At 43.8% G+C, this 18845-nt stretch overlaps 1 protein-coding gene across 2 annotated transcripts in view; it reads right to left on the bottom strand.

The window, feature by feature from the left end:
- The window catches only part of LOC112457197 (insulin-like receptor), a 57890-nt gene extending 42637 nt beyond the window's left edge, over positions 1-15253 (bottom strand). The window contains exon 1 of one of the 2 annotated variants that reach the window (XM_025020121.1): positions 14896-15253. The gene's annotated coding sequence lies outside the window, so the exon portion shown is untranslated. Of the gene's footprint in view, positions 1-5025; positions 5335-14895 lie in introns of those variants that run through there. The other variant, XM_025020122.1, reaches the window with a different exon arrangement.
- Positions 15254-18845: the final 3592 nt, after the last annotated feature.

Raw genomic sequence — 18845 nt, 5'->3', positions numbered from 1 at the left:
GAAAAAAATGATTTTTTTAAAGATGGGGTGCTAACTTCACAGAGGTGGCTACATGCGCCAGTAGGCCAGTATACCTTCTCGTAAGCAAAAATCCTCACGCGCTAAGATAAAAGACGAACCTGCGAGACACTTGGCTCTAATATTTTTCGTGATACCTCCGATATCATATTAAATCATATAGTGCAGAGATGGCAAAATGCACTAGTTACATTTTACCCAGTAAGCAAGAAATACCAAGAAACATTTTAACTACATTACAGCAATGTTTTAACATTAATTTCATTGTTTCCTTCGTATCAATGTTTCTTGACGTTTCTTGCTTACTGGGTACATTCTTTCTAATACAGAAACTGGATCAGAAGATTTTTGCTAAATCCTTTTTTTCATTTTTCTTCAAATACAAAATGGTGCTCAGATAAAGCTCCATTGGAATAGTATCTGAGCATAATTTCGAATTTATTGCGAGTGCTTATGGAACAGAAAAATAATTCTTTTGGTATCTGAAGGATTCAGAATTGGTGACATAGAAATTAATTCCTTTTGAACTCTTAAGTCTTTTTAGAGCAGAAATTATACGAAAAAAGAATTTATTTCATAATTCGGGAATTCAGAAAGAGTTCTTTTTTAATTCTCCTTGCTATCTGGATACGCAGTCAAGGGCGATAGCGCGTCTCTCTCCTCGCGTTCGTTTAAAGGCGCGTTTCATAACGCGCCAAGTCGCTTATCTTCCTTCCTCGTTAAGCGGTGCTTTTGTTCTCATCGTCGTCCGCCGCGCCGAATGCCACGCCGCCGTCGCCGCGCTGGCGTTTTTGCCTCTTCATCGGCACTCTCCGTCCCTTCCACGAGGACAAACTGAATGGAAGGAGATGCTCGATCGACCCCGTTCCCTGCTGCACGACACGATTCGCAGACTCGTTCGCATTCGTCGTGCTATCTCCGGCCAATCCGAGGACGCGAACGGCGTACGCTCGCGCCGACTTACGTTGTAGTACGACCGCGACACTCGCGTTTGCGGTTTCATCCTTGCTGTTTATTCGCAGCATTGCTGCTCGATGTCGGCCCCGTCAGCTTGATACAGCCCATATAATTACCGCTGAAATCATTGCGCTCCAGATATCGCTCACAACCAAAGTCACTTCTAATTCTCTCTCCTCCCCCCCCCCCCCTGTGATCCCGCCGATATTAAATCGTTTAGACACATGCAACGACATTGCGTCTCCTGCTGATTTAAGCTCGGCTGATAAGGCTCGCTTGCCATTTTTTCGCATCGACTTCTTTCCAGCTGATTCTTTTATCGCACGCGTTCGCGTTCTTATTCATTATGGGAGATATCGTCATCTAATATGACCGAAGAATGTGTTTGTCCCTGCTGCTTGTCGTATCACGACGCTGTGTCATCAAATGACGATCGAGCAGCATAGCTTTCTAAACGATGAATCAAACGTATCGAGATAGGGAATTAATATCGTCTATATTATCATACTCACTTATTTTCGTCTCATGTCGAGATTATTTTCGTTATTTTCGAACTCAGCAATTTTCTAAAAGTAACAAAATAAGCGGTTTTATCAATGTCAATTAGCTGTAGCAAATTAAATCCAAGCAAATTAATTTCTTTTTTTTTCAGTGACATAACTGTACGAGAACTTGTTTCTAAGCAAGATTACATCAAGCGGAATAACTGTATGCAGAATATCTTCGTATACCAAACGTTATCGCGCGATGTTCGAAACGTGACGCTTCCTTCGCGCGGCGCGGCGCGGCAGTCCGAAGGTCGTGCGACGCTATTGCTGTCATCGTGCTATCAATATGGCATCAGAGATATTTTTTTTAAGGATTGATTATGATTACATACGTCGCGATGTTTCTCAAAACACCATTCTCAAATAAAAATACGTTTTAGCAAACATCTCGGAGGCAGTAACTAACCTAATCTGTAGTGCCGCAGCCGATAAAGCCAGCGCAATGAGATATAACATCATTCTCGAGAAGCGACACAAACACGGCTACCTTTATCACTGTCCAAACAAAATTACGCACTTCACGTATACGTCAAAAGAGAGTGCAACGATTTTCTACTAAATTTCCATGATTTTTGCGCTTTCGAAAAAATCCCATGCAACAAAAAAAAACTGATTTTTTTCACGATTCCACTCTAATGACTATCAAGTCTTTCAAGTTATATATAAATAGTTTTTTTTTAATCTTTGAGAGTGTAACGACATCGATTTATTCAGTCGCATTCATAAGTATTCATAACGAGAATTATAAAACTGGCATATATAATTATTAGATTACGATGCGATAAACATGACACGCGATCGACGTAACATCTACTTTTTTTTAGTACCGCTTGCAAGTTAGATTTAAATGTGATAATTAACACAATAATGTAACATGTATTTTTTGCGTTTGTAGGAATGACAATTGACTTGCTAATAATTATACCGTAACCAATCCATGAATTTTACAAGCAATTTTCTCGCAATTTTCCACGAAATTACGTGCTCGCGAAGGTACCAAGATATACATGTAACATTATATACAATAACTATTGTCGTGGTTCTCTTCATTCCGCGCTGTATCGTAATTAAACGTTTTATGCATTTATTTGTTATTTATGTACATGTCGTAAAACAAACACTGTGCACAGCATTCCGAATGTTATACCTCCAGAGCAGTGCCATGAAATTAATGCGTTCCAGAGCCCGCCAGAACGATATGGCGTCAGCGGCTAATTTTGACTTGTTCTTGTAGCAGCGACACGATTACGAAGTAAAATCGGAATTACGTCAGTCGAGCATCGAGTACGTCTACGCGATAAGAGTCGACCTTCTTCGGCGGGACGCGAACAATTTCGCACCTGACAATTGAGAATCGCTGCTAGCCGAGGGTAGTTGACTGAACCAGGGCGTGGGTGGATTGGACGAGGGAGGGCAAGTAGCGGGAAGGCAAGGAAGCTATACTACGCCGCAGTATAAGGGGTGGACGATCGATGCGAGCCAAAACATTGCCACATGCCTAGCCGCGCGAAAACCCCGCTCTATAAAACTCCCGCCACTTGCCGTGGCCTAATAATACGATTCGCGCGCTCAATAAGATGATTTTCGCATGTGTTCCACGATAAGGCTATAGGCGGACGACGGAGTAACTACGTCGAATCCTACATTACAAACGCGATCGATCGATCCCTCCGATCTTCCGCGCGTTTTACACGCCGACCTTCGGCCGCGGCGGCGGCGGCGACACAGCGTGCCATTTTGACGCGCATAAAAGCAGAGAGCAAAGAGTGAAACAATGCCAAAATTCTCACGAGTTCGAGGCTTACGCGCCCGAGAGTCACGACACGTTACGTTATACGACATTCGCGTGGGCGTGCCGAGTAATTTTATGTCAGGTCAGATAACTTTTTGGCTGCCAGATCGCATCACGTTTATATTAGATAATAGCGGATAGCCAGAAAAGATAAAGATTGAATGAGAAAAGATTTATCGAATTCTTCTCCGAATAATGGTTCTTCTTAGGTGATACACGGCCGTCTGCAGATTAGGCTCTTCGTAAAGCGCGACACGAAACGAATTGAAACGAGATAATTTGGATGCCGATCTGGTCGAATGGAGGAAATCGCATAATATTCCGCATAACACCGCGATATTGCGCCGCGAGATTACTCGCCGACACGCGGAAAGCCGTTAGAAAGCGGATCTAACGTGGATCGGAATGCGCGAGGTAATGCTTAACGAGCACGTTGGGACTGCCCGACTGGCTATAAGGCGGCTACTACCGGTCATACCGCGTATATACACTGTACACGTGTGTAAAAACGAAAAGTCACTCTCGGACGAAAACATACGCGGCTGTTGGAACCCGCTCGATAAATAAATATCGACGAGAGAAATTGAGATAAACGGAAGATATTTTTACAGTTGCATCCAGAGCTTGGGGGGGGGGGGGGGGGGGGGGGTGAATAGAATTTTAAGCGCGAATGGAAAATACGCGCGGACGAGAGAAGCGCGAAAGAAGCGATATTTCCCCCGGGGTATCGACAGAGATGAGCGGCTCTCGCGCGTCTATCTACACCTTCCCATTCTCGAGGTAAAATTTATTATCGCCGGGGAAACTCGGACGATGCAATGGATTTCCGAGTTTCCGTCACAATGCCGCGCGCGTCTTCTATTCTAACCACAGCTGCTTCAAGGCTCCGATCGTCTAATCCGACGCACGGAGAGTTCTAGGGAAAACCTATTACGATATCGGCTATACAGCCGAGAATATACATGATGAACGTAAGGCGCGCGTAGGACGGGACGGCTCGGCTGTACCACGATAACTGGGAATCTCCGTTCGATGAAGACAGGCTCCGCGGAAGCGTTTTTCGTTACTCCGAGAGTTACCCTACGGTCAAGAGCCATAATGACCAATTCCGACGCGCAGCCGCGATACCCTCGACACAATCCCGGTGTGTATCAGTGTGAAAACAATATTTTTCGTGAGATAACTGGAATCAATCGCGAACTTTACGATTCGATAACTTGCCGTCACGCACGAACGAGCGCGCGATAACGCTTATTGACGTCAATAAAGCCGTTTTAATTATTGCTAATTCGATATCAAGGTACGATTGTTCGTTCGTTCGTTCGTACGTTTGTTCGAGAGATACGCTCCATTTCAGATTAAATCTCGTGGAAGTCAATGTCCAGACGCGCGCGTTAAGGCCCGGTCTACAATCAGTCGTATGTCGTAGTTGGATGTCGGAACGCAGCCGATGATCCAATGAGAAAATTTCTTTTTCAAAGACGAATTCCTCATTGGACCATCGGCTGCGTTCCGACATACAACTGATTGTAGAACCGGCCTAGAGGGCGAAGCACGAATTTCATCCTTACGCGCCCGCGCGTTATCGCGACGCGATACAAAAATGTCGGTCACCGCAGGATTCACTTACGCATCGAGCGGCCGCATATCGCGAGGCGTAGAAGGGGAAAAGCGCGCGTCCGCCCGCGAGTCATCTTATCTAATACCTACATCGAGCGACGTGCTATCGGATGTCGCGCTCGAGGTACGCGGCGAAGGGTCGCTGTCCCCGTCGTCGCTGTCCAAGTGGCCGCGGGCACGGCAGCCTCGTGTCGGCTGGACGTTAACCGTGCGTCGTTGCAACGCGTGGTACATTATGTACGCCGGTGCGTAATACGTCGTCGTCCACGCACGCCGTGCCCCGTGCACGTACACACGCGCACACATATGCGGATGATGTTGGCCGCTAATAGGTGCTTGATCGAGCGAACGCGAGGTGGTCGCGTTACGATAACAAGGACAGCATGCGCCGCCACCTTTTTCGCGATGCGAACTAACCCACCGCGCCGCGACGCGGGGCGTCGCGGCGTCGTCGGTCGGGGGTCGAACGCGGAGGGGTAAGAAAATGTGCGCAGTAAGGAAAGGACGGACCCCGCCCGCCGCCGCCACCGCTGCCGCCACTCGTCGTCGCTTCTAGACAACCCGCGATTAGGTCGGTCGAATCTCTTTCCGCGTAATCAATTTCTTTTTTCGCGAACAGTAGATGGAAATCAGGAAAAGTATAATAAAAAGTGAAAACATCTTCAATATGTCTCGTATTTTTGAAAAAAAGTAAATATTTTATGATAATAAATGCACGCGAAATACGAAGTATCGCAACGATGCTTTTTTGCGGAAAATGATACGACGTCGCGAACGATTGTAAGTAAAAGGAATTCGTCTTCGCTGACAAATTTCAACAACGGTCTTAGGAGAATGACGCAATTTCGACGGAGAGCAGCATAGGGATCATGGAGCCGCCATCCAACGGTGAGGCCGGAAGGCCGATCGAGCCTTCTCTATTGTGCGCGCGATGATCAATGGAAGAATTTCGTATAGCTAACATCCCCTCGCTCATTAAAATCGCTATACGCCGTCTTATAAGACTAACATCGTACAAAAGCTACATTTCATGTTTATGCTTATTTTCTATAGATATGCACGACGCACGCGCTCGCCAAGTGCGTATTTATTCGATAACGCACTTCTGAAAACCTATTCAGCGAAGCTCTCTGAGACTTCTATTCAACGGCCGAATGCCTGAGCATGACTCGAAGCAAAGCATGACTCAACGATAATGCAAGAATGTCGACTGAGATACCTGGCAGATTCGACCGTTCGGCATATCGCGCACGATCGTTGAACGGGAAGGCAATGCGCGGAAGGTACATCGCGGAGAATAGAGAGGGAGGGGGAAGAATAGCGAGAAATGAACGGCAAACGTTCGAGAGGCGATAATCCGCTAGTTTATTAGCGAGGAAGATACAGGTACTTGTAGCTATCTTCTTGTCTAAGTACAGAGTATCTACGTTCGAAGGATATTGGAAGATAGCGCACAACCGCATCGTTTAGAACCTGGGGCAATGGAAAAAAAACGAAAAACAAGCAAGAAGGAAATATACAGGAGAGAGATAGATGAGAGAAAAGACAATCACTTTAAAAGGCCCCGGCACAATGAAAAATATAAGGAACAAGGAACAGATATTAGCGATTAGGACTAAAGAATCAGGAATAAAGCTGGACGCACGATGAAAAACACAGGCAACAGAAACAGGGAATAACACAGGCAATAGATTTTTTAACCTAGTATTAATATGTTACACCAGCTTTATTCCTGATTTTTTATTCTTAATCGCTAATATCTGTTACTTATATTTTTGATTGTGCGGGGGCCTTGAAGCGAAACTTTAAAATAGAGATGTAAAAAATCGAGATGTGAGAATCAAGGATTTTTTTGCCGAATCGAATCAAATTTTATTATCTCCTTCGAATTCGAATTTGAACCGAATCAAATCGAATCCACAAAATTTTATTCATGAATGAAAGCGAATCGAATACTTTCATTAAAATGTAATTTTTAATTCACAATATAATTAGATTGAATTTTAACACGTAGATAATAAGAGAATATTTTAATGCGGACAAATAATATTAATTGTATAATATAAATTCTTTTTAAAGCAAAAAATATATTTAAAAAGTGTGCAAATTAGAAACTTGCACGTTGCTTCCTCATCATTACAGATCGCTATCATTGCTCCTATTTTATTTCGCTCACGAAGCTCCTCTTATGAGAAAGCTTGTACACACAGAAAAATATCGTTCTATAGCCAAGAAAAGCAATTACTCATTTTATTTTATTTGGTTTGAGTAACAGTTTTCTTTAACAAAGAATATTTTCTTAATATTAGTTTCTTAATATACTCATCATAAGTATTAGAAAAGCTTATCATCATGTGCTTAAAAGAAGAATTTATTCTTCTTTCAAGTATATTCCGAAACTTTATCTAAGAAAAGCAACATAAACTTGATTTGAATATTTACTGATTTTTTAGGTAAGAATATGAAATACTTGGCTGTAGAACGACATTCTTCTAGGTTAGGAGGTTTTCGTGCGCGGTCCGGAGGGATACAGTTTAGAATATTGAAATTTCTGTCATCAGGTGGACTTGAACCCGGTTCCTCGTGGTTATGAGTCTGATACTTTATCACTAGGCCACATCTCTGATTATATTTTTAGTGCTGCAGTATCTAGTTTTGACAGAAGTGATTCATTAATTTCAAGTATATTCTGTAAACTTTATCTAAGAAGCCACATAAGCTTGATTTGAATATTTACTGATTCTTTAAGTAAGAATATGAAATACTTGAAATCAATAAATTACTTCTGTGAAAACTAGATACTGCAACACTAAGAATATAATCAGAGATGTGGCCTAGTGATAAAGTGTCAGACTCATAACCACGAGGAACCTGGTTCAAGTCCACCTGAGGACAGGAATTTTTATATTCTAAACTGTAAGTACTACCCCTCCGCACAGCGCACGAAAACCTCCTAACCTACATTCCACTTAGGAACTAAAGAATTAAAGAAAATTAAAAAAATAAAAATAATATTAATTGTAATCATCAAGAATACAAATTCTTTTTTGAAGTAAACGATTATTCTAGATGAATAAAATTTTTACTTGATTCAAATAACGGATAAACTTCTCTCAAGAAAATGTAATATCTTTATTGAAGTATATGCTTCTCTTCCGTGGACTCTACATTGTAAGTAAACAAAATATTCGTATTAATTTAATATTCTTGTTTCAAGTACTAAACTTGCTAAGATCTAGAATATGTTTTGAGTAAATGTGATACTTATGACGACTTTATGGTAGATTTGCTCATATATGAACTTATCAAATACTTGAATCAAGTAATATTAACTTGCAGGTAGTTTATATTTTTCTGTGTGTATTTTATTTGATGCATAATTATTAGTATTTATTAGTTTGACATCCTCATAGAGAAAGCTTTATGAGCGAAATAAAATAGGAGTAATGGTAGCGATCTGTAATAATGAGGAAGCAATGTGCAAGTTTCTAATTTGCACACTTTTTAATTTTAACCTATTCATGAATTGAAAAAGGGTCAGCTTAGTCGCACAAGTAGGGTTTTACAATTGATGCAATGTCAAATCGATGTTGACTTTGGGAGTTCAGGCTACATGGTCCATATATGGACTTCGCATATGGACCTTTGATCGCGTATAAAGCTATGTCTAATCAACCAAATCTTAAAGAATTATACATGAAATAGGAGTAAAAAAGACTGAAGAATATAATAGAGTTAGAAATAACCTGATATCTCAAAATTTGCGGAATCTGTATCCAGAAATCGGTAACCCCTTCACCGATCTTCGCCAAATTCAATACCAACTTACTTTAATGATGCTCTATCCATAAAATTTGCGGAAATTAGAGCAATCACGCAAGTTTTTTTAATACAGAAATCGTTAACCCTTTTATTATTAACAATCTTTCTAATTCTATTACATTCTTTAGTTTTTTCTACCCCTATTTCATATATCATTCTTTAAGATTTGGTTGATTGGTTCTTGAGTTGTCGGTAAAAAGCGTACACACACACACACACGGACATTTTTTAAATGCAATTTTTCGACGTTTTAGAACATTCTGAATACATTGGCATCGAAAACTAAAAAAACAATTTTTCTCCGATCTTGTCTACCCCTATTTCATGTATAATTCTTTAAGATTTGGTTGATTGGTTCTTGAGTTGTATTAGAAATTTCAGTAAAAAACGTACACGCACGCACGCACACACACACACACACGGAAATTTTTTTAATGCGATTTTTCAACGTTTTTGAACACATTGGTATCAAAAACTAAAAAAACCATTTTTTTTTCTCCGGTATTTTTTACCCATATTTCATATATAATTCTTTAATATTCGGTTGATTAGACCTAACTTTACACGCGATCAAAGGTCCATACACGAGGTTTACGAAAACAAAGCTTCCTCTATGAGAAAGCAATATTTAATATAAAGCTATTAAAATACACTTTATTTAATGTCGCAGTAACTGAAGCAATTAGGCGAAAAATCATAAGTTATAAAATACTCTTACGCGTAATACTCAATAACGTTATCCAATTACATACATAGAAATTAAAATAAAATAATATAGTTTATTTTGTTATCAATAGTCATAGCTTACTATTTTTTTACGCATATTCAAATTTTTATTTATAATTTGATAGGGTCATAGGGCATGTAAAAAATTAGAATTGAACTTTTGGACTGCTACTTATAGCCGCTCAGTGAGCGGTTATAATACTAAATGCACTCATTGAATGCACCTATTAACAAAATCATATTTTTGTTTATTAACGGGAAATATGATTTCATAAAATTGATATAAAAAATATATATGATTCGTATTCGATTCATCTAAATTCAAAATTTTCGAATAGTTCGTATTCGAGTAGTTCGTACATCTTTAGTGAAAAAAGAACGACGTGAAATGATGAGAAAAAAATGTGGATAAAAATGCTATATTCTCTCGTATCAATAAAAGGAAAATGAAGAAAGCTATTAGTCGATGGCCTTAGCTAAAGAATTCATCAACGACAAACGACAACCATTATAGCGTTAACAATCATGTTGGATCTCGGTCTCGATATAGCGGTCGGTGAAATGCGCGGGTGGTTTTAGATCCGCGCAGCGTTTCCAAGGTGCACACATGCGGCTCAAGTGAAATATAGTTCCTGGAAAGTACGTGCAGCAAACACACATGCGCGCACGCGAGCGCGCGTACACACATTACACATATATACGTACGTGCGAACACGTGTACGTAAATCGCTTGCACACCATTAGAGCAGTTTGCGTATTTAACAACTTCGATGGAAGAAGGGTGACGTCGTTGCTGCTTCACCGGCGTTGCTTCTCGTCGTTACAACGCCCAACGTCTCGAAAACCGGGAGAGAGCCACTCGTCGCGTTACACTCTCAGGACGTCTGGTTAACGCGTTGCACGGAATGCGGTTTACGTTCCGGCATCTATGTAGGTAAAACGGGCACAACGATCGAGATGCAAGCATGCGAGACGCGCGCGCGCACAATGTCGGCGGCACGACACGAACGAACGGAGTGGCTCTTGCGTGAAAACGCTGATTTAGCATCGGCCGAATTAGTATTTGGAAACCTTCGCCTCACGTAAAGCGTCTTTAGTTGAGAGAAGCGCGGCCCGCTAAGTCTTCGGCTAAGCGCGAGTTATCGAGGAACGAGCACCTCGATAAACGCGAACCGGGTTAATTGTATTCAAACCTACGCAGTTAACGCAGAATCGCAGATTAGCCGGCGATAAAGACGAAATATAGAGCGTCATGAAAAAATATGAAAAAATATGATGCTCCAAAATGGAACTGCCCCGATTCCCCCCCCCCCCCTAGAAAAACCTTATTTTTCCGCAAACGGAGAAAGCGAAAGAGAAATTCCCTTTTCTCTTTTATTACTTTAGTATTCTCTAACTGTTAATTATTATGAAATATTACGTTATATTATACGATCTGGAGAGCGTTTTCTCTTTTCTTGAGTAAACGACCTAATTACCGTGCCAAAGTTTGAAGCATCGATTTTTCTTTGCTCCACGTGCCAATCTCGTCTTAACTGCACGATAATACACGCTAAAATAACACTAATTGCAATCGCTAATGTGTCGCGGCGTATTTACGTGCGCGGTTATTGCAAAACAACGCTCTCTCGCCCGCGCAATCTCTCGTTAGAACAAAACCATCGTCATAGGTGGCACGATTGACAAGTTAGTCGACGGTAATGCGAACCAATTAACGAATTAGCGAGCGAATTAAGATCCAATCTTTAAGTAACCGTTCGCGCTACGTAGCCGTGCCTCGACACGCTCGCACCGAGTTTATTCTCTACGGAGATATCCCTGGAGATAATTACATTTCCTACCGCCAAACGAGTACGCGCGTTCGAATAGAAAGTCGAAATTCCGTAAAAGCGGACAAGGACACGCGCGCGCAACATGTAATTATGATAAGAAAAACCGGCTACCTCGGAAAGTCGAAAAGGAGCAGCGCGACGAGCAGCGGCGGCGACGCGGGCGGTTTTACGTTCTGCGGAATATATTTGTAAAGAGATTGCAACAGCGCGTAAAGCGGGACGCGCGAGATGCAGAGAGAGAGATGCATCTCGTTGCCTCGGCGAGAATGCGCCGAGAAGCACCATGGAAACCCACGATTTCAGCTTTATATCGACAGCTCGTAACAATCTTGAGCGATCGTCGATACCCGAGGGAAATTAGCTGTTGAAATTATTCGCGCTCTCGCTTTGCGCCGTCGACGAGAGACGTCCGCCGCTTTAATTTTTTTATTTTCTTTTCAGGATTGATTTTTGTATATTTAATTCGTTTTCGAGATTCGGCGGAGAGATTCCGATCGGTCAATTTTTCTCGATTGCGAAGCGCCCAAAATGTCGACGCACGCGCGCGCGCGATATTCGGTGCTGCGAGTTCCCCCCTTAGCATAACAATGCCGGCCAATCGTTCTATTGGGCGCATGTGCCCTTGGTACGCGTTAATAGCGCAACAGCGCCAGCGGTGACATTCCGTGCCATCGTTGGCGTAGTACTTTTGCTCGGGAGAACGAACAAGCTATCCAATTACGATACGGCGACGCGAGCGGCCAGTCTAGACATCGTCGTCATTTCGTAGAAATGGTAGGATTGCCTTATTGTCGGGTGGTATCTCGGGCGCGGGAATAGCGGGAGGGCAACAATCGTTTTCGACGCGCGTTATCGATGCGAAACAATAGCCACGAGCTCGCTTTTGACGGGATCAACGTGTCTGACAGTTAAAAAAAGCCAAAAAACCAAAAAACCAAAAAAAATTATTGGCATCCTTCCGTGATTTGTGACGATGCCCGAGGATAAAACGAGCCGCCAGCGCTTATAGGAATAATAAAACACGAATGAGAAAGAGAAAGAGCGAGGGAGGAGAGGGGGGAAGAGAGAGAGGGAAGGGTTAGGCATTGCGGCTCAGCGGTAATAACCTGCCGTTAATGTCAGCCGTCAAATAATCCAATATCATTTTTACGAATATTTTTCAAGGCTGAAAACGTCTCTCGCCGGACACTTTACTGATTTCGCGTTAGTTAAGGCACCCCAGGCAACAACTTCTCGCTGATGTCTATGACGTCGTAAACGTCGTCGTTACTCATGCGGTTCCACCGTTACCACGCGGTTATTTTCCGTACCGCCGCGGCCTAATAAGAAGGCGTTTAACAATGCGGTGTCGGCCGCGCGAAATAATGTGCCGCGGGAAATGATCTCAATTCCCGAATGCGATCGTATCGATTCCGACGTCATTCAAGGATCATCACGCACGCGTCCGTCCGTCAGTCAGTCTCTCCTCTCTCTTTCTCTCTTTCTCTTTAACCCGAGAACGAGCACCTGGGGCTACTTATGAACACCCTAATAAAAAAGAAGCTCATGTCACGGTAATTTTAATGTGTTTCTTTCATTTTTTAAATACTTTTTTTTATCTCTTCTTCCTTTTTTCGGAAAATGTTGAGTAAATCTATACACATATATACACATCATCGGTCTGTGACTTATTTAATTTTTACGTCATTATTATAAAAGTGATTATAAAAGGATAATTGACGTAACGACTGACCAAAAACAACTGACGTGAAAATCATTGCTATCTGGGATGTAATTAATAACAATAACTTTTAATTGAGGTGTAAAAATAGCCCCAGATGACCGTTTATGCAAAAAAAAATTAGGCATCCGTTCTCGAGTTAAAAAATAATTCGTGCGTAATGAATGTTTTTTTTTTTTTTTTTTTTTAATAAAATGCTGTTTTTCCAACAGATACGTCGCCGACGTATAGCTCTATAGCTCATTCAATATCTAGTAAAAAAGCATTGGGTACGTCGCAGCAGTCAATCAAACATTTCTTATCAGAAATCAACTACTAGAACGTTCGATCGATACCCTCCTGCCGTAGCACGGTTCGCCAACTCTCGCAAAATAATCGCGGGAAGGAACGGCGTCCATTTTCGGACGATGTGGCGCGCCGTGATTACGCGAGGCGGGGTTTCCTAATTCCTATACTAACAAGACGTATTCCGTCGGCTTATCGTTAGAAAAATAGAGATTCGCGAGGATCAATCCGGCCGCCGGCGGAATTCCGTGAAAAGGGAATCGCGGGACTTATGTGTAACACCAAATCGAAGCGCCGTCCGAAAGAGCGGAAGAGCGCCGAGGGCCGACGGGCCGATTTTCCGGAAGATTGGATTCGAGAGAAGGGCAAGGCGGGGGAAACGTACGTTGTTTATCCTCCGGCGCGAGTTCGAGGATCAAAAGCGGCGAAATAAATCGAGCGAGTACGACGAATCGCTGGAGGACCAATATCTGTGACAATCGTGCGCGCGCGGGGGGAAAAGCGCAAAGGTGCTCGCGAAGGAGAGTGCTTTGACGCGAGCTGAAATCGAGGGGCCGAGGCGAGCCGAGACGAGCCGAGCCGAAATCGTGGGTCCGGAGCACTCTCGGGGGGCGACGTCGTCGCGACGCGTTCGCTCTTTTGCGACGCGACGGCGCGGCGCGGCGACGAACGAGGTTAGCCGAGCGGCCGCGAGGTCAGTGACTAAAGAGAGAAATATCGCGGGGACGCGATATAACCGTCGCCACGCTGCTCTCCGTCTATCGACGCTCCGCGACATCGGGGGCCTTTTACCCGTGTCCGGGGGCCCCCACCGCTCGTTCACCTCGCCGAAATTCGCAGAAACATCGCCGAGGCGGCCCCCCTTCCCTCCCTCCCCGTTCCTCAAAAAATAAAAAAAAAAATCGTCACCGACAGTCTCGTACGTGGAACCCGGTCTGCCTCGCTTCCTCTCCGCTACTCCGAGGCGACCGAGGCCCCTTACTCGCCCCTCTCGCGAGCAAACGAGCAATTTTCACGGCGGTCTCGGAGGCCATTGATACCCGTGTCGCCGCACCGCGCCACACCGCGCCGCGCGAGCACCGGTGAAAGCATGCGTGTTTCGTGGAAAAGGACTCATACGCTCGAGCTACACATCGTCGGGCGAGGACTACGACGTGCGGAACAACGCCCAGGAGCGCCGAAGCGTTGCTCCGAAAAAAAATCTCTCGCGCGCGTGTTCCTCGCGCACACTTTTGCCTTCCTGCCTTTTCCCGCCCCTCCGCCACCCCACCCCGCGGCCACCGATCGCGTTCCTTCTCTCTATCGAGGCCGGAGCGGGGGAAGAAACGCGATTCGGAGCTCCTTTGGGTAGAGGAGAGCGGCGGAGGTAGATAAATAGGCAGATGGACGGAGGACGAGGAAAAAAAAAGATCCGTTTCGGCGACACAGTCGGAGCGGGGATCCCCGTCGCCCGCTCGCGACGATAATAGCCAAATTGCTCGTGCGTTGTTTGACGAAAAAGCGTGTAAACGCTAGGCGAGAAGAAAAGAGAAAGAGAGAGAGAGAGAGAGAGAGAAAAAAAGGAGAAACCCTTACCGAGATGCAGCAGCGCGGCGGCGTCTAGTCGGAAGCCCTAAGACGCGTCGCGGGATGTCATCACTCGGCGTCTGACGGCACCCTCGCACCCTCGGTCGTGCACGATCCAAGATCGCTCCGTTGTCAGAGATTCCGGGACGGCTGGTGAACCCCGTGGCGATCACTTTTCTCCGCGAGCACCAACACCACTCGCACTCGCGAGCGCGCGTCCGCATAACACGCGAGAGAGGCGCGAGTCGGATCGGCTCGCGCTCCGTCCGTGAGATGATCCGTTTGTTTATTCCGTCGGAGCCGCGTACGCCACGGCGGTAACGGAACGGCGGAGGATCGCGCTTGGCGAGGTCGACGGCGACGCGTGCCGCGTCGTCGCGCGCGACACGAGACGCGGGGTCGGCGTCGTTAAATAAGTATATTCGCGCTCGGCTGGCTCGCGGTCGGGGCGCAAGATTCCCCGCGCGACTCGCACACAACTTGTTTACTAGAGTCTAGAACGCGCACCGCGCCATGCCCCGCGAGCGTGCGTCCGTCGCCACTCCGCCCGCCCCGCGTGATGCCACCGAGCAAAATAGGCGTCTGCGCAGTGGCCGCCGCTCCGCTCTCTGGCAGTGGCCCACGGCCCACCGCCCGCCGCCGGCCGCTCGTCTACGCTCTTCTCCTCCCTTCTTCGTCTTCTTCCCGAGCCGCGCTTTCTACGCGCGATAAAGGGAATATCTGCCTTGACGTACTACGACGCAAACGCGCGACGAGCCAGCGTACGCGCCAACGGAGACGGGTCGGGTCATCGTACTCTCGCGCCACCGCTAGCCGAGCGACGCTACCCGCCTGGCCGCCTATGAAGTTACGAAGCTAGCTAGCTATGAACCTGCAACCCGCCGAACCCGCCTTCCGTCCGTTTGCGAAGAATGCGAAGCGATCACGACCGCTCACCGCGACCGGCGGTTGTTTACCGCGCATCGTAAACGTCGTGACATCTGAATCGAGGCCTCGGAGGGATACGTGCGCGGACGGTAAACCGACGCGGATGATAAATCCTACCCAAACGATAAACCGCCCGGTCGGCGACGATAAACGCGCGCCTCTAAGCATATATGTAGGTACGTCTAATGAAAAATTTTGAGTTATTTCCGGTTAACTTAATTAAAGCGACATCTGTATTTTTTTATTAACGTGGATGGACTTATTAATTTTTGAGCAATTCTATCGATTAACCGCCGATTAAATTAACCGGCAGTTTGGCCGAAGTCGCTTTTATAATATATGTATATATGGTAAATCTTCTGAATAGGGTCTTTTCCGAATTTTGATATTTTCTTGCGGTTTTCTTGGTAAAAACCTTTGTTGTGACTCCGACAGTGATAATCAATCGGGGGAGAAATATGCAAACCGAAAAATATGCACCCTACCTATTTTTTTAACCTATTTTTACTTTATTTTTGATAAATGTCTAGATTAAGGGCGACCTTACCGATTTCAATGACCTTGATATATGTTGTCAAGGTCATGACCCCAAGTGACCTTCAGAAGGTTTTAGCCGTCGCTCGTTATTCGTTAAAAAGTTATTAACAAAAAAAGTTTGGAAAATACGTAGGTTAGATGACGCGCTTCAAAAGTATTTAACTGTTTAAAGCGCGTCATCTAACCCATGTGGCATCTCGCATATTAACTTTCCACGCATGAAAAGTTCACGCATACACTTTCCACGCGAACCGAGGTTCACGCACACTCCCCCTGCTTTCGGGGGAGGTGCGGTAGCCCCGAAATAGTTCACACATACACTTTTCACGCGAACCGAGGTTCACGCACACCCCCCCGTGCTTTCGGGGGAGGTGCGGTAGTCCCGAAATAGTTCACGCATACACTTTCCACGCGAACCGAGGTTCACGCACCCCCCCCGTGTTTTCGGGGGAGGTGCGGTAGCCCCGAAATAGTTCACGCATACACTTTTCACGCGAACCGAGGTTCACCGGCCCGAAAGCAGGGGGGGGTGTGCGTGAACCTCAGTTCGCGTGAAAAGTGTATGCGTGAACTATTTCGGGGCTACCGCACCTCCCCCGAAAGCACAAGAGGGGTGTGCGTGAACCTCGGTTCGCGTGAAAAGTGTATGCGCCCTTAATCTAGACATTTATCAAAAATAAAGTAAAAATAGGTAAAAAAAAAATAGGTAGGGTGCATATTTTTCGGGCTCCCCCGATTGATTATCACTGTCGGAGTCACAACAAAGGTTTTTAGCAAGAAAACCGCAAGAAAATATCAAAATTCGGAAAAGGCCCTATTCTAAAGAATTACCATATATATTATAGATATAAATACCTGAAAATCGTTATCGCTTAATTGTTCTCCCTTAAAAAAATTTTGAAATAGCTGTATCAATGTTCGAACTAACGTATTAACATTATAATTTAAGTTTCTTATTGTTAATATACACTGACCTTACAATGCGTCTTAGTGTTTACAACTATTATTAACCGGTTATTGCGAAAAATATTACCACATGCCTCTGTGGTCGAATTGGTACGACGCCCTACACGGAATGAGGGAGGTTCCAGGTTCGAACCCTGGCTGAGGTGATATTTTTCGCAATAAATTCTTTACAGTTTTTTAAATAATTAAATCGTGTCGATTTAATTGTGGGGGGATGGAAGGGTTTTTTAACGTTCTAATGATAACTGTGTATTAAGTCCGGCTGTGATCGGAGCACAGTGAATAGTTGGAATATATATGTGTTACAATAACATATAAAAATTAGATATGAATTTTCCGTAACATCTATTAATGCTCGTATAATGGTCTTTCTCATTATAGCCATTATAATTTAAGACTGTGCCGTACATTTAGTTTTTAATTTTTTGCCGGTAGCAGGGTTCGAAACCCAACAATATACTTATTTTGTGAGTAGACCTTCACAATTGTTTTTCTGCCTTTTGATATGCTCATTTTAGCAGGTAACGTTTGATCTGAATCCGCTGTGCATGCGGTGGTCAGCTCCGCTCTGTCCGAAGATTTAATAACACCAAAAAGAAATCTACACGTATTATGGACTTTTCGAAATAGATCCGATTGGAATTATTCTCTTTTCTCTAGAAAATATAATAGAAACCAAGGGCGGTATTCATATATATAGGCCGATATTCACAGTCTTATTTCAAAACCGTCTCAAATAATATCTTAAGATGCTAATACGGCTCTGTAATAGGTTCATAACATCTTAAGATCGTACTTAGGATGGTCTTAAATATAAGATCCGACTATGAATATACTGGCCATAGTCAAACTTCATATTTAAAATCGTCTTAAGTCTAGTCAAAGGCAGTCTTAAGACTCTATCCAGTCAGTGAAATGACCGTATAGCGTCTCGAGATAGCACTTAAAATGATCTTAAGATCAGACTATGAATACCGACTTAGGAAATAACTATACTATTTCCATCAAAATCCATTCCGATCTCTCTGGAAAAAGTTTCACAATACGCGTCCTGCACAGGAAAAAAAAGAAGTATCAAATCAACACTGATATATACTTGTATATACGTAAGAATATATAATCTTATAAGAATTTTAACTTTTTATTTTAACTTGTTTTTCTTAATTGAACCATATAGAACTTCGTTTAACTATATAAATGACTTCATTCAAACAATTGAAGTTTTTTTCGTTTAACGCAATATAATCTCATTTCAAGATTATATATTTTTTCGTATATACAAGTATATCAGTGTTGATTTGACACTTGTTTCTTTCTGTGTGAAAATAAAAATACCCGCATTTTTTTTATTGAACCAAAAAGAGGAATATACATCCAATTAACCTTAGGGACGCAACTTATATTGGTAGAGGTATCTTCATGGAAATACCATACACTTGTACAGCTCTCTAAAGAATATCTGTAGATACAATTGAAACTCAACTCACTCTCTCTCTCTCTCTCTCTCTCTCTCTCTCTCTCTCTCTCTC

The sequence above is a fragment of the Temnothorax curvispinosus genome, unplaced genomic scaffold (assembly GCF_003070985.1).
Source record: "Temnothorax curvispinosus isolate PA1 unplaced genomic scaffold, ASM307098v1 QBEX01007608.1, whole genome shotgun sequence".
Classification (NCBI taxonomy): Eukaryota; Metazoa; Arthropoda; class Insecta; order Hymenoptera; family Formicidae; genus Temnothorax; species Temnothorax curvispinosus.
This window is presented reverse-complemented; position numbering and strand designations above follow the sequence as displayed.